This window comes from Chinchilla lanigera, unplaced genomic scaffold (genome assembly GCF_000276665.1).
Source record: "Chinchilla lanigera isolate Chin_1 unplaced genomic scaffold, ChiLan1.0 scaffold00032, whole genome shotgun sequence".
NCBI classification, from domain to species: Eukaryota; Metazoa; Chordata; class Mammalia; order Rodentia; family Chinchillidae; genus Chinchilla; species Chinchilla lanigera.
The window spans coordinates 10559204-10571658 of NW_004955433.1; the positions used below are offsets into that span (position 1 = coordinate 10559204).

General features: G+C 40.4%; 1 pseudogene; it reads left to right on the forward strand.

The window, feature by feature from the left end:
- Nucleotides 1-4974: 4974 nt before the first annotated feature.
- On the forward strand, nt 4975-5472 carry LOC102009413 (annotated as a pseudogene).
- The last annotated feature ends 6983 nt before the right edge of the window (nt 5473-12455 follow it).

Here is a 12455-nt window from a genome sequence, read left to right on the forward strand (position 1 = left end):
AAAAAAAAAAAAAAAAAAAAAAAGAAAAAGAAGAGAAAATATACTTAGGCTGTCTAGGCTTTTAGGTCCCAAACTGAAATGCTAAGTCTCGTTTTTTAAAATGCCAGGTGCTTGTGCACAGGAAAATAGTCTCAGGGAGAATCGATGTGAAAGGAGAATGCTTTGGACAGTGGACAGGGTCCTCAAGAGCCCAAAGGGCATAAGAAAAGGCAAAAACACACATCGTGGAGAGCCAGAGCACCCAGCCACTCTTGCAGGACATGGCCAAAGAAAGAAGTCTCAGGAGATGCAGTGCAAGGGAGCTGGAGCAGCATTGTTGGAAGGGGTGCTGAGGCCCGGGAGCTTGGCCAGAAACTTCCTACCCACAGAGAAGCAGAATGTGGCCATCTCTTCCTCTTTGAAAGGTCCCTTGCTGAGCAGTTATTACATTACATGCTAAAGTTACAAAAACTACACCTCTGCATTCCCAAAAAGTCACCACTTTCCTAAAACTCACTCTCTTTTGTCCCACAGAACACACAAGTGAACAGCTCACAGAGGAAAGTGCATGCAATAGACTAAGGCTTGCAAAGAGACCTCCATTCTCAGAAGTGAAGAGCCTCATCAGTTTCCCTTCATGAGAGTTCTTTTCACTGTCAAAGGACCTGCATGTTCAGGAGAGTCCTCTCTCTGAATTATGTACTCCTCTAGAACCTACTGTAGAAAGCACTCCTGCAGGAGCTGTTTTTGAATGAAATGATTTTGCAACAGACACTACTGTATCTGCTACAGATTCTACTGTGGCTACATTAGGCCTAATGTCAGCTGATAATCAGACCAGTGGGACACATTGAGAGTACTCCAACATGGGCACCTATTCACCTCTCCCCAAGACTTCACTTCCCCATTGCTGTCATCCCAGGTGATCAGTTTGAAACTCAGCTAAACCCCAGCTCCAATAACAACATGAGAAGGTTCACATCTCACATTATTTGATGTTTAAAACTGTGCTGTTCTGAGACCTGGGTGCAACTACCCTGTGACAAGCTCATCTCTAGCATGAACCTCTTAATGAAGCTTCTCAGTGAACAACAAGAAGTCAAATTGTCCGAGGCCCAATGGGATGCAGACCAGTAGAAAAGTGAGAACTACACCAGTGATGGCATAGAAGCCCAAGAGGAATCAAGGGAGGTGAGCACAACCACCTCAACCCACATGAGGGTCCAGTATGATACACCCAAGTAGAAAGACCAGAGCCTCCTAGTCAGTATCTTCTTGTCTCGACCACACAGCCTTGGCCAAGACAGTGATCCCCACTTCACTCCTTTAGGAAACAAAGTGAACTAACCCACAAAATAAAGCATAGGATAAACTGCACAGTAATAAGATGTGCAGCAGGTTAGATTCGATATATTTTTAAGCCTCAAACTACTCACCCTGAAGACTTAGATATTGAATAGTAAACTTTCATTCTTCCTGTCTGTTATTCAACAAAAATTTCTCTTTCTTTTTCTTTCTTCCTTTCTTTCTTTCTTTTTTCTCTCTTCTCTCTTTCTTTTTTCTTTCCTTCTTTCTTTCTTCCTCTCTTTCTTCTTTTCTTTCTTTTTTCCTCTTTTTCTCACTCTTTCCTGATTTCTTTTTTCTTTCTTCCACTGTTCACAAAAGAAGACATTTTAGAATATAGGTATAAGAAAAAACCCATCTTAGCTACGTCTGCCTTGGTGGTAGTGATGGTCATCATTATCACTCTCTGTGTCATGGAGGTAAGACAATGATTAACTCAGGTTTCCTGAATGCATCCTGTCTTTTCCATAGATTCAGCACCCACAAGCCAAAAATCTAAACCACTTTACTCCTCTGACTTGACATTCCTCTTCAGTCACTAATACTGAACTGTGCTTTGTGTATTTGGGGTTTTTAAAAGGGCCCCACATCCATATGTTTGAGGAATTACAATCAAGACAACACACTACCCAACTATTTGAGAAGTTAAATGTGATGGCCAGAGCTGACACAATAGAAAACTTCAATCCAGAGCTGTGTCAATTTCATATGCTCGCCAATTTCATATAATCTTTACTCTCAAGGGCTTGTTTTCCCTCTGGAGAGAAATGACAAAGCCAATAGTCAGAAATTCCATTTTGTAGATACCCTTAGGTACCCACAGCCTCCTCCTTCCATGGTGTCTGAGACACTATCAACTTAGGTTTAGTTAAAACACTGCCACTCGATCCTTCCTCTGGCTGCTCTAAAGCAGGTACTATGTACAGTAACCCATTCCTGGAACCTTCTTCCATTTACTTTCACTTGATTATGTAATGGTTATCATTTTTCTTCACAGGCTAAAATATCAAATGAATAACTTAATAAGCCAAGAATCTGAACTCTCCCCTTCCAGTTCAACCACCTAATCACTTGCCCATTTGACCTTTTCCACTGTCATGGCAGCCTTCTGTTCCAGCCGAAGCAGACCTCTCCACACCCACCTAAACGTTCCTTACTTCACCCTGCCTGCAGAAGTCCCACCACTCTGTCAAAAGTATATTCAAGTCTTTCCTGCATTCTTCAGTTTTTCTGGACCTAGTCCTTCTGTGACATTTGTCTCCATTTAGTAAGGGCATAGTGGAGCATTGCCTCTTCCCTGAGAACATATGATGCAGTGGAAAACTTCTTACATGACAACATTCCAGAACAAGGCCAACAAGGTCAACATGTAATGGAGCAGAGCAGTGCGAGGACCAGATGACTTCTTGGTGTATCAGATTCAAGTAGAACCCAACTGAACATAGAAGTACATCTGCAGCAAATGTCTATCTGAAACAGGGCTCATCAGTAGTAAAAGTACAGTGAAGGGAGCAGGCGGCCAGCATGGGCATGCCCATCCCAACATCATGCGAGTGTAGAGATGGAGCCCAAGACAGCAGATATGGAGCCAGTTCAGCATGTGAGGCTGCCCCTAGGCAAGGAGGTTGAGTAGATCCAGCCACCTTTCTATTAAATGTTGGATTGAGCTGATCCCATTTATTGTAATTCCATTCTCACCAAGTAGCCTCCTGATTGTGCCTATGTGTGCTTTGGAGGTCTCTCTAGAGAGCAGTAATTCCCCAATGGGATAGTTCTGATCTCACTGGGAAGATAAGACTTAGGATAAATGAAAGGAAGGGGTACAGATTTTGATATTAGTGGTCATGGTGGGGCATATTCATGATCGTGTTTTCTGCCAAAATAGATTTATTGCCACAAAAGAGCTTTAGAAGAAGATGAAGAAGCGTTCTCAAGGAAAATGAGAATCTGGGAATCTTTAAATGGGAATCTTGGAACCAGAGCTAAAGGAGAACTTACAACTCCTCATCTTACAGCAAGGAGTCTGCCTGAGGTAGGGAGATACTTCCTTCCCTGAGGTCTCATCTGGACCAACAAAACAGAGACAGGCAGGAATAGCAGGGAGGCACCTTTTGTAACCATTCTTTAAAGAGTAAGAAGGGTAGAGGTTTGGATAAAGCAGCAAAGAAAATAGAAGCTCCTTCCCCCTTATTCCCCAGATGTATGTGAGCTTCAGGGCAAAGGGAGGTGTGATGTGAAAGGTTCTGGAGAGAATAAAATGCTTCTATCCATTACAGTTGTGCAGTTCCTTCACTGTACAATGGCAAGAACCATTAATCATCTTGTGCCTGTGTCTTCCTGCAAGGGGCATTTTTAGACTTTCGTGTAGGAGATGGAAAAGGAAAATAGGTAAATTTGCCCTCCTTTCAGGACAAGTAGAGCTTGCTGGGTCCAGAGAACTGGAAGAGCTTGTCCTGGTCTCACTGCAGTGCCACTTCTCATTATTAACAGTCAGGAGGCAGCAGTGTTGGCTGGAAGGCTGAGGGCTGCATTGGCCTCAACAGCACAGACCTTGCATGTACAGAGCCTCAGCCTTAGTGGAATCCATCCATGTACTATTTCTGGCCACAAACTGTGCTTGTAGATAATGACCCTGTATTGCTAGACATTCTGCTTTGAGGCTTTTGAAGAGAGTGTAGGAAGGGGAAATTCTAGGGCATGGTCCATGCAGAAAACAGCCATCCAAAAATCTGACTTCTCAAAATCCATTTCTGCTATTTTCTCATATCCTGTTACTGCATTAGCGTTCTTAATACATATTGTGCCTGAATATTTCTGTGATCCCATTCTAGAGCTCTCTGGAAACTGTGACATGCTGCCATAGCATTCTTGAGAGAGGTGCACTTGCGTTCTCATACATGTTCCCAGACAAAGCAGTCATCCAACTTCACTGACTGCTGTGTGTCTGCAAGAGCTTCCCAGAGACTCCCCAGCACCAGTAGCATGGCTACACAATTTCTATAATCACTCGTATTTTTAGGACACAAATCTATGGTGTGTGAATAACAGCTGTAAATTGCACTACAATCTTTCTTGCCCTAGCATCTATTTCTTTGTTTCTTTAAGGACTCTGCCTCTCTCTTGGCTTCTTCATGCAACAGCTGCCCCTCGGTCATCACCATTACCACATTGTACTCTGTAGCCACTGCCTAGGTGGACATCTTTCATACATTTTTGGAAATTACTAGTCAATAAAAATGTCCCTATTACTATGTATGCTTCATTTTCTCTCTCCTGTGCTTCTAAGTTTCCAATGACATGAATGTTGCAACATTTGACAATGGTCTATGTCATACCACAACCCTATTCTGCTCCTTCCCTCCCCCCCCCACTCTGTCTCTCTCTCTCTGTCTAAATGACTTTCCTTAGTCTACCTTCAAGTGTACTAATCACTTTTGTCATTGTTTCTAGTTTGATGTTTAACTCATCTATTAAATTCCTAATTTCAGATATTATGTTGTTTCTAGTGCCCATCTGGTTCTTCTTTAGAAGTCTTAGTTCTCAAACTGCTGAAGGACCACACCCAAAAAGGTAACTTCTGAGAAGGTGACGCCATATTTTTTCTTGGCTGCAATATGGACGGTACCAGTGGATGAATCAGTTTACAGGGAGATGTTGTCTGTCACACATGCTCTTTCTCTCCCAGAAGGGACTTATGGTTAGATGGCTTGGGCTGAGATGGCTTGGGCTATGAAAGCTGAGCAGCATGCTGCACTGTATTACAAGCTGATTTCATCAGTTGACCGACAGTTCCTGAAATTCACCATAGTGGATGATCAAATCTACTCTGAATGCCAGGAGCATTTTGAGAAACTCGGGATAGATGTATTGGACCCAGAAGAACTCAAATAAGAATTGGCTAAAGAAAAGTGGAAGTCATTCTGCTTGACGTTTGACAGGATTGTAGAAGACTACAAGTATGGCACTTTGCTGCAACTGGATTGTTTTCAGGGCTACCCAGAGGAAAATACTATCTTTGCCCCCAGGATACAAGTTTTTGCCATTGAAATTTCTCACAGCCGAGAAGGCTATAACAAAGCAGTTTGTATTAATATTCATGACAAAGAAGAAGACAGAGGAGTTACTGGAGGACAGAACACAGGAAAGTAAGGAACTGATAGTGGAGGAGAAAAAGAGAATGTAGAGACAGGAGCATATAGTGGAGGGGAAAAAGAAGAAAGAGGTACCAGAGAAGGTGAAGAAGAAATCTGACAAAAGAGGAGAAAAAGAGAAAGTAGTTGACAAATCCACCAAAACTGTGGAGCATCTGTGTAAGATAGACAGGGAATAGCACTCTGAAGGTGGAGACTCAGATCAGGCTACAGGTACCACAGTGCTACGCGCACCGACCCTTTGGTTAAATGTATGTCCTTGTCAGTTGAAGGACACTGGAAGGACATCTGTCTGGCCTAATAATCAGAACTACTCATGTTGTTCCCTTGTATGAACTGACATAAAGACTACTATTGAGGTCTTAGTTAATTGCTTCTTGATATGTTTTTCTTGACTCTCAACTTCTGGCCAAGTAAGAAGTTTTGTAAATGAATTGCTCTTGGTTCTTAAAAAAAAAAAAAGAAAGAAAGAAAGTAAGTAATTTTAGTTCTCAATTGAAATTCTCTATCTTTCCACCCAGTTTTATTTACCTATCTTGCTTTCCTTAACACAGCTATGATCTTTATTTTAAAATATATATTTGCTAATTCCAACACAGTGGTACTTAGTATAGGAATGCTTTTGTTTATGAACAACTTGGTTTGCAAACAAGAGCAGTTGACAAAATTTTGTTGTTGTGTGCAAATTCTGCATCGGGTGATGAACACTATCATGGCCATGTTTTCTGCATGAACACAAATCTAAATTCATGGAACAAATTAAGTTTGTGAACTGAGATACTACTGTATTTGGGTCATCTATGGATCTATTTCTATTGTGTATTTTTTCTCTTGATTGTGAATCTCATTTTCCTGCTTATTCTCATCTGTCAAATTCATATTAGATGCCAGACACACATGTAAAAGAATTTAGAGACTATAGTTAATAGAAAGCAGTCCCTCTCCATTGCCAGAAAGGGTGGCTGAGGCACTGACAACTTTGATGCAATCAAAAATTAAGACTAGTATGCTGAATTGTGGTTGTGTCAGATTTAGTCCATCTTCAATTGTAATTGTTTTGAAGTTAAAGCCTCTCTCCTGTTACCATTGTCCTCTTTATTTCCAAGAGTTCCTACTGCTAGGCACTATAAGACTATGGATGATTTCACTTTCCATTCCCAGGCCAATCACCAGGCTACCCTACTATGCTAGATCCCAACAAAAGTCTTAGGGAAGAAATTTGATGGACAGAGAAAACTGATTCCTGAAACCCTCCCACTTTTGTTAACCATGTGATCTTAACATAATTTATGCATACTAACTTTCCCCTAGTTCTTATTTTCAACTGTATCTATGTTCCCCAAAGACTTGATTTCTTTCCTATTTTATTCATTTAAATTGTTTCAAACAGTTGTCAACTAAGACTGTTAACCTAAAGTTACTTTTATTATCTTTTTAAAATATTCTTTGTATTATATTAGTCTTTTTAAAGTACACTTTAAGGTCTTCAATCTCCTTTAAAAGTCACAATTAAAGATAAAATTTTCAATCAACCTTTGATTTTTCAATATTATTATTATGGCCTCAAGAGTGCTACAAGGACCAAACACAATTTATTAGTAGAGTCTACAGTGGATGGGCAGTAGTTGGCTACTGAATTGAATTCATTTTTCTGAGCCAGTCCCTTAATGAGAAAAATGAAGGAAATAAAATGAGACATTTAAAAACTAATAGAAATCTTGACTATAATAACTACTGACAAAAGGCAATTAAAAAACCCTTTTAAAATTTTTAATAGAAATAAATGAGAATGTTCAAATGATAGTCACCCAAAGGAAAGGACATTTGTTAAGATTAACTGTTGCATTGCTCCTAGTTATTTTCCCCAAATCAGGAACAAAATTTTTCACTTTTTTAAAGTTAGTATAAATAATGATCCATGTGTTTATCAACAAACAAAATGAATTGCTATTGCTTTCTTTGCTTTACTAATTAAGCATTCTTTTACCATCATACATAGTACCATAATCCATTCAGAATCACATGCTGATGTGTTTCGTGTTTAATTATACAGAGAAATGGTGGAAAGTCCTTTAAACTGACTAAGGTATACAAAAGAGAGAAAGATCACTAACTGACCCAGACTACACCTCCAAAAGCCCTCTTTAAAGTCACATTTTATGTTTGTAGGTGTTTTCCAAAACCTATACAGTCTGATAAAACTATTCCAGAATCCACTGGGACTCCTTTTGGGACAAGTCAAGCTCATCACACATTTTTAACAATATCCAAGTGTTCTCTAGCCAAGTGAAATTTTTGTCAGATTTTCATATCAAAGTAGGGAAACCTAGGATAGTGGGAGGAAGGTAGAACATATGGCACAAGAATTTTGAAGATCATCATGAGATTCTTCATGTTCCATGACTTCTTTGCTTGCTTGGATTTTAATTACAGTAACAAATATGTTTCCTTAACCAATAATTACTCACACACTCATCTGCCTATGTTAATAAGGGTGGCTAGTGCAGTCTCTGATAGAAGGTCATATGCAGCCCTGAGGTCGGGCATATAGCTTAGTAGCACAGGCCCTGCCTGGCAAGAGTGAGGTCATGAGTTCAATTCCCAGTACCAAAAAAGAAAGATATGCAGCCCTGGATAGCTCATACTGCTGCCCCACAAGATCATTAACTTTCAGGGTTTGGGGTATAGCTCAGCTCAGTGGCAAGCACGAGGTTATGAGTTTGATTCCCAGTACAAAAAAAAAGCATTATTGATTATTGTGTGATTTTTAGCAATATTTTTTATGATTCTGTTGTGCAGGGCAGAGCAGACTGTGGAGGGAACAATGGAACACAGTGGAGGAGGACACTGTGCAGCGCTAGCTCCACCTCCTGCTCCTACCACACAGCATCAGCAAATCAAAACCCACAAGGACCACATGAACGTAGCCTATGACTTGGCAAGCAAAACACAGTGATTACTAATAATAATATTTCAACCTCCCTATGTGTATGTGTGTGCCTGGGAAGATGAGTGTTTATTGTCATTAAGCAGACACATATTTTCTTATTTAATTATTAAACTGGGATTTCTTATGCTATTTCATAAACTAATTCAATAAGCTAAAATGTAAAAACTAGAGGAGAGTTTATTGCTTATGTACATTAACTATACATATATTTTATATGAGGCCCAGGACAGCTCCTCTTCATTCAGTATGGCTCAGGCAAGCCAAATGGTTGGACGCATGTACGCTATACACTTTCATTTAGGTGCCTATGAAAAGCAGGGATGTATTGGCAAGTGTAGGATACTCAGATAAGTCCCCTCACTACATGAAAACAATGTCACTGTCAAACACTGGCCCTGCACACTTAGACCATCTTCTTGCAATCAGTGTGCAGAAGTGTTCAGGAGACGTGTGTGAGCCAAGCTTGTAGGAGTTCTGACCACATAGTGAGTTATACCTACAGACCTGATGTTGGATTATTCCAGTCTATCAGGAAGGTTCTAGTAATGTTGCATGTCAAAGGAGGCTCTGTCTCTGAACTTTTCTACACTACGATTGCCTCTCAGAAAGCCCAATGATCTCAACATCAGATGCCCTTGTTCTTCCTGGCTAGAAATTCTTTGGGAAGAGCAGAATTTGCCAGACAAAAAGAAGGCCTGCATTAGCTTCTCCAAGAAGTGCCTAATTATCTTATATTTGTCTGATTATAGAAAGCCTTCAAAAGAAGACCTTCTTTCTCTTTCTAATAAAATAGTGGATGAAATATTTGTTTATACAAGAATCCCGTGTGTTCCTTCCTGATAGGAATGACTGCCCTTAGTAACAAAGGAAAGAAATTTGCCTTTAGGGTTCCCACTCCTCAAAGTGAGTTATACTAGCTCAGCAAGGCTTTGGTCTGTAGAGTTTTGCCTTAGCTCTCTTCCTTTCTCAGTCTCTATATTCTCCTTGGGCAGTTCCATCCAGTACTGTTGGAAACAGGTATGCATAACCCCCAAATCTGACTCTCTAAAAGAAATCCATGTCCTCAGCCTTCAATGTGTGATGTAAACATCTCAAACGCACCCAGTGAGCTCTTTGGTTTCATCAACCCATCGCAATTCATGTGTCCACACATGCTCCTCTTTCTGTGTTCCTTCTGGCACCATGGTCTACTTATAGCCTGAGCCACACACTGGCGCACCACGTTTCTTTCTTTGTTTCCAGTACATTTTCTAAATACTTCTCAAGACACTTTCTCATTGTCAGTCCATTGCAACTGCACTTTTCCTAAGTTACTGTTGTCTCTTCCTTAGATTACTCCAATGACCTTTTAACCAATTACCAAATCATTATATTTGTCTCTCTTTAGGCAGTTTTTATCCTGCAGTCAGAATGACCATTCCTGAAAGAAAGCCAACCTCTCAACCACGAACTCGAACAGTCTCTATGATATTTGTTCCAAATTCGATAAGGATAATGTACAAGCTTTGTAACAAGTCTTGTGCAAAGCATTTTGACCTAGTCCTTGCTTTTCCTCTCTTTCTCTTCTCTCCATTCCCCTCCCCTCCCTTCCTATCCCTCCCTTTCCCTCTTCTCCCCTCCCCTTTCCTCTTCCCTCTCCTTTCTTTTCTTCCCCCTCCTCCTCTTCCATCTTCTTTATGTCTTTCCCTCTCCCTCTTCCTGCCCTCCTCCTATTTTTCCTTCCCTTCTTCCTCCCTTCCTTCTCCTTCCCAGCCACATTATAATCTTCTCTCCTTTGCGTCCAGCACTTCTCTCATCCTTTTTGCCAAATTCTTCCACATCAATATTCACCTCCTCTAGGAATCCCTTCTTACCTCCTGCAAACATCATGTCCCCTGGGGATCTTTCTTTGCCCTTACAAATTAGGGTGCTATTTCTCTATGTATGGATTAGTACTTGCCTGCTTTTATTAATTATACCAATAAATGTTTGTGGAACAGCTATTATGTACCAGACACTAGAAAAAAAGAAAAAATAGAATACAATATCTTATATGGAGAATATAGTCTAGTGAGGGCAACTAATATCACACAATCACCAAAATGTTATGATTGACAGATATTTCACTGTTTTGTGCACAAGAATATAGGCTTGTCTGAGGTCAATAGCACACCATCTGGGTTTGTTTTCTGAGGCTACCATAGTAAATGACCACAACTTTGGAGGCTTAAAATAACCAGAATGTATTCTCTCATAATTCTGGAGCCCAGGAACCCAGTACGGCCACACTCCCTCTGGAGCTCATAAGGGAGAATCTACTCCTTGTCTCTTCCAATTGATGGCTACAGTGTTCTTTGTCTCATGGCCACTTCTGTCTCTGCCTCTGGTCACTCAGAAGAGCTGCCTGCTCTTCTGCCTCTGGACCTGTTAGAGAAGCTCTTCCTCTCAAAATCCAAATCCAGTGCTATTGGTGCTTTTATTATGATTTTCATGGGCTCCAGGAGTAGGACAAGAAATTTTCTTTCTCAGGCCCACCACTCAGACCACTACACCTGTCTTTTTCAACCTGCATCCATAATGCATAGCTCACTCCTGGCTCTCAATTAATATTAATTGAACAAAACATGAGCATAACCATCTTCCAGGCCATCACTGACCCAGCAGCCTGGTTTGCTGGTGCTTTTCTTTCCCATAGTGAAACTCTCTTGTCTTTGTCTCTGTTTCACTCATGGTCAAGCTGATAATTCCATCTGATTAAAAAACACAAATACAAGCCATAATAAAGGTGCCTCATGCAAAACATCGACCAGTGCTGCAGTCTGGGTGTGGTTTATCACCTAAAAGCTCATTTCCTGGAAACTTGGCCCCAGGCTTTCAATGTAACAGTGTTGAAAGGTGGTGGGACATTTAAGAGGTAAAGCATAGTGGGTTGCATTACATTATGACCTGCCTGAAGAGATTGATGCTGGACTGAATTAGTTCAAGAGTGGATTAAATCTGGCAAGAGCAAGATTTCCCCCTCCTCAGTGTCTTGTTTCCTCTCACATGTGTATTCCCTTTCCCCCGATGTGCCCTCTCTCCCCCTCTCTCTCCCTCTCCCTCTCCCTCTCCCTTTCCCTCTCCCTGTCTGTCTGCCTCTCTCTCCCTCTCTTGATATTATCTGCCAAACTGTGACCCAGCCAGAGGACCCTCATCATATGCCCAATGCCATACTCTCAGGACTTCCCAGCCAATAGAATCATGAACCAAACCTCTTCTCTTTATACATTACCCAGCATCAGGTATTTTGTTAAAGCAACACAAAAAGGACTAAGACAGCCAGTATTAATGCATCCTCTGAAATGTTGTCTGACCATCCATGACCTTCAATAAGGACATCTCAAGGTCTGGGCAGTAGGAGTAACTTACCCTAGGTATACCTGTTAGGAGGCATGTTGTGAATATTTTTTCAAAGTTATAAATTGTGCTGAAAGTTGGTTTTCTTTTTCATATCATCATGTACCAGCAGCAGCCAATGACAAATACTTTCTTGAAAAATATCTTAGTCTAAGCTCTAAATAATTGCTGCATTATTGCTAGATTTAACATTATGTGTGTGTGTGTGTGTGTGTTTCATATATATTTCAAATTAGCACTTTTTATTGCTGTCCTCTAATACATTTTGCATTCAATATGTGGGATAATTTGGACAACTCCAGTTGTAGAGTAGGACCCCCTTCCACAAGGACTCTGCTGCAGGCCCTATGTCAAGGGTTAATTTTTCAAAGGTTCAGAATCACTTTTGCTGACTTTTCAAGAATGATTAGTATCTCTAACTCCTGTGATACAACACATTCCTGCATTTATGTGGTAGATTTTACATAAATAGTGATAGTGGATATGAAGTTGAGAAATTTGAGCTACTTATATTCTGTCTTTTGTGACCAGTAAGCACTTTTGGTTATGTATAAAATAATGAAAGAGTACAAATGACTCAACTTAATTTTTTGCTTGGTAAAAGAAAAAGTTAGTTCATATATAAAATGCTTTCCTAAATTTGAAAATATCTTTTA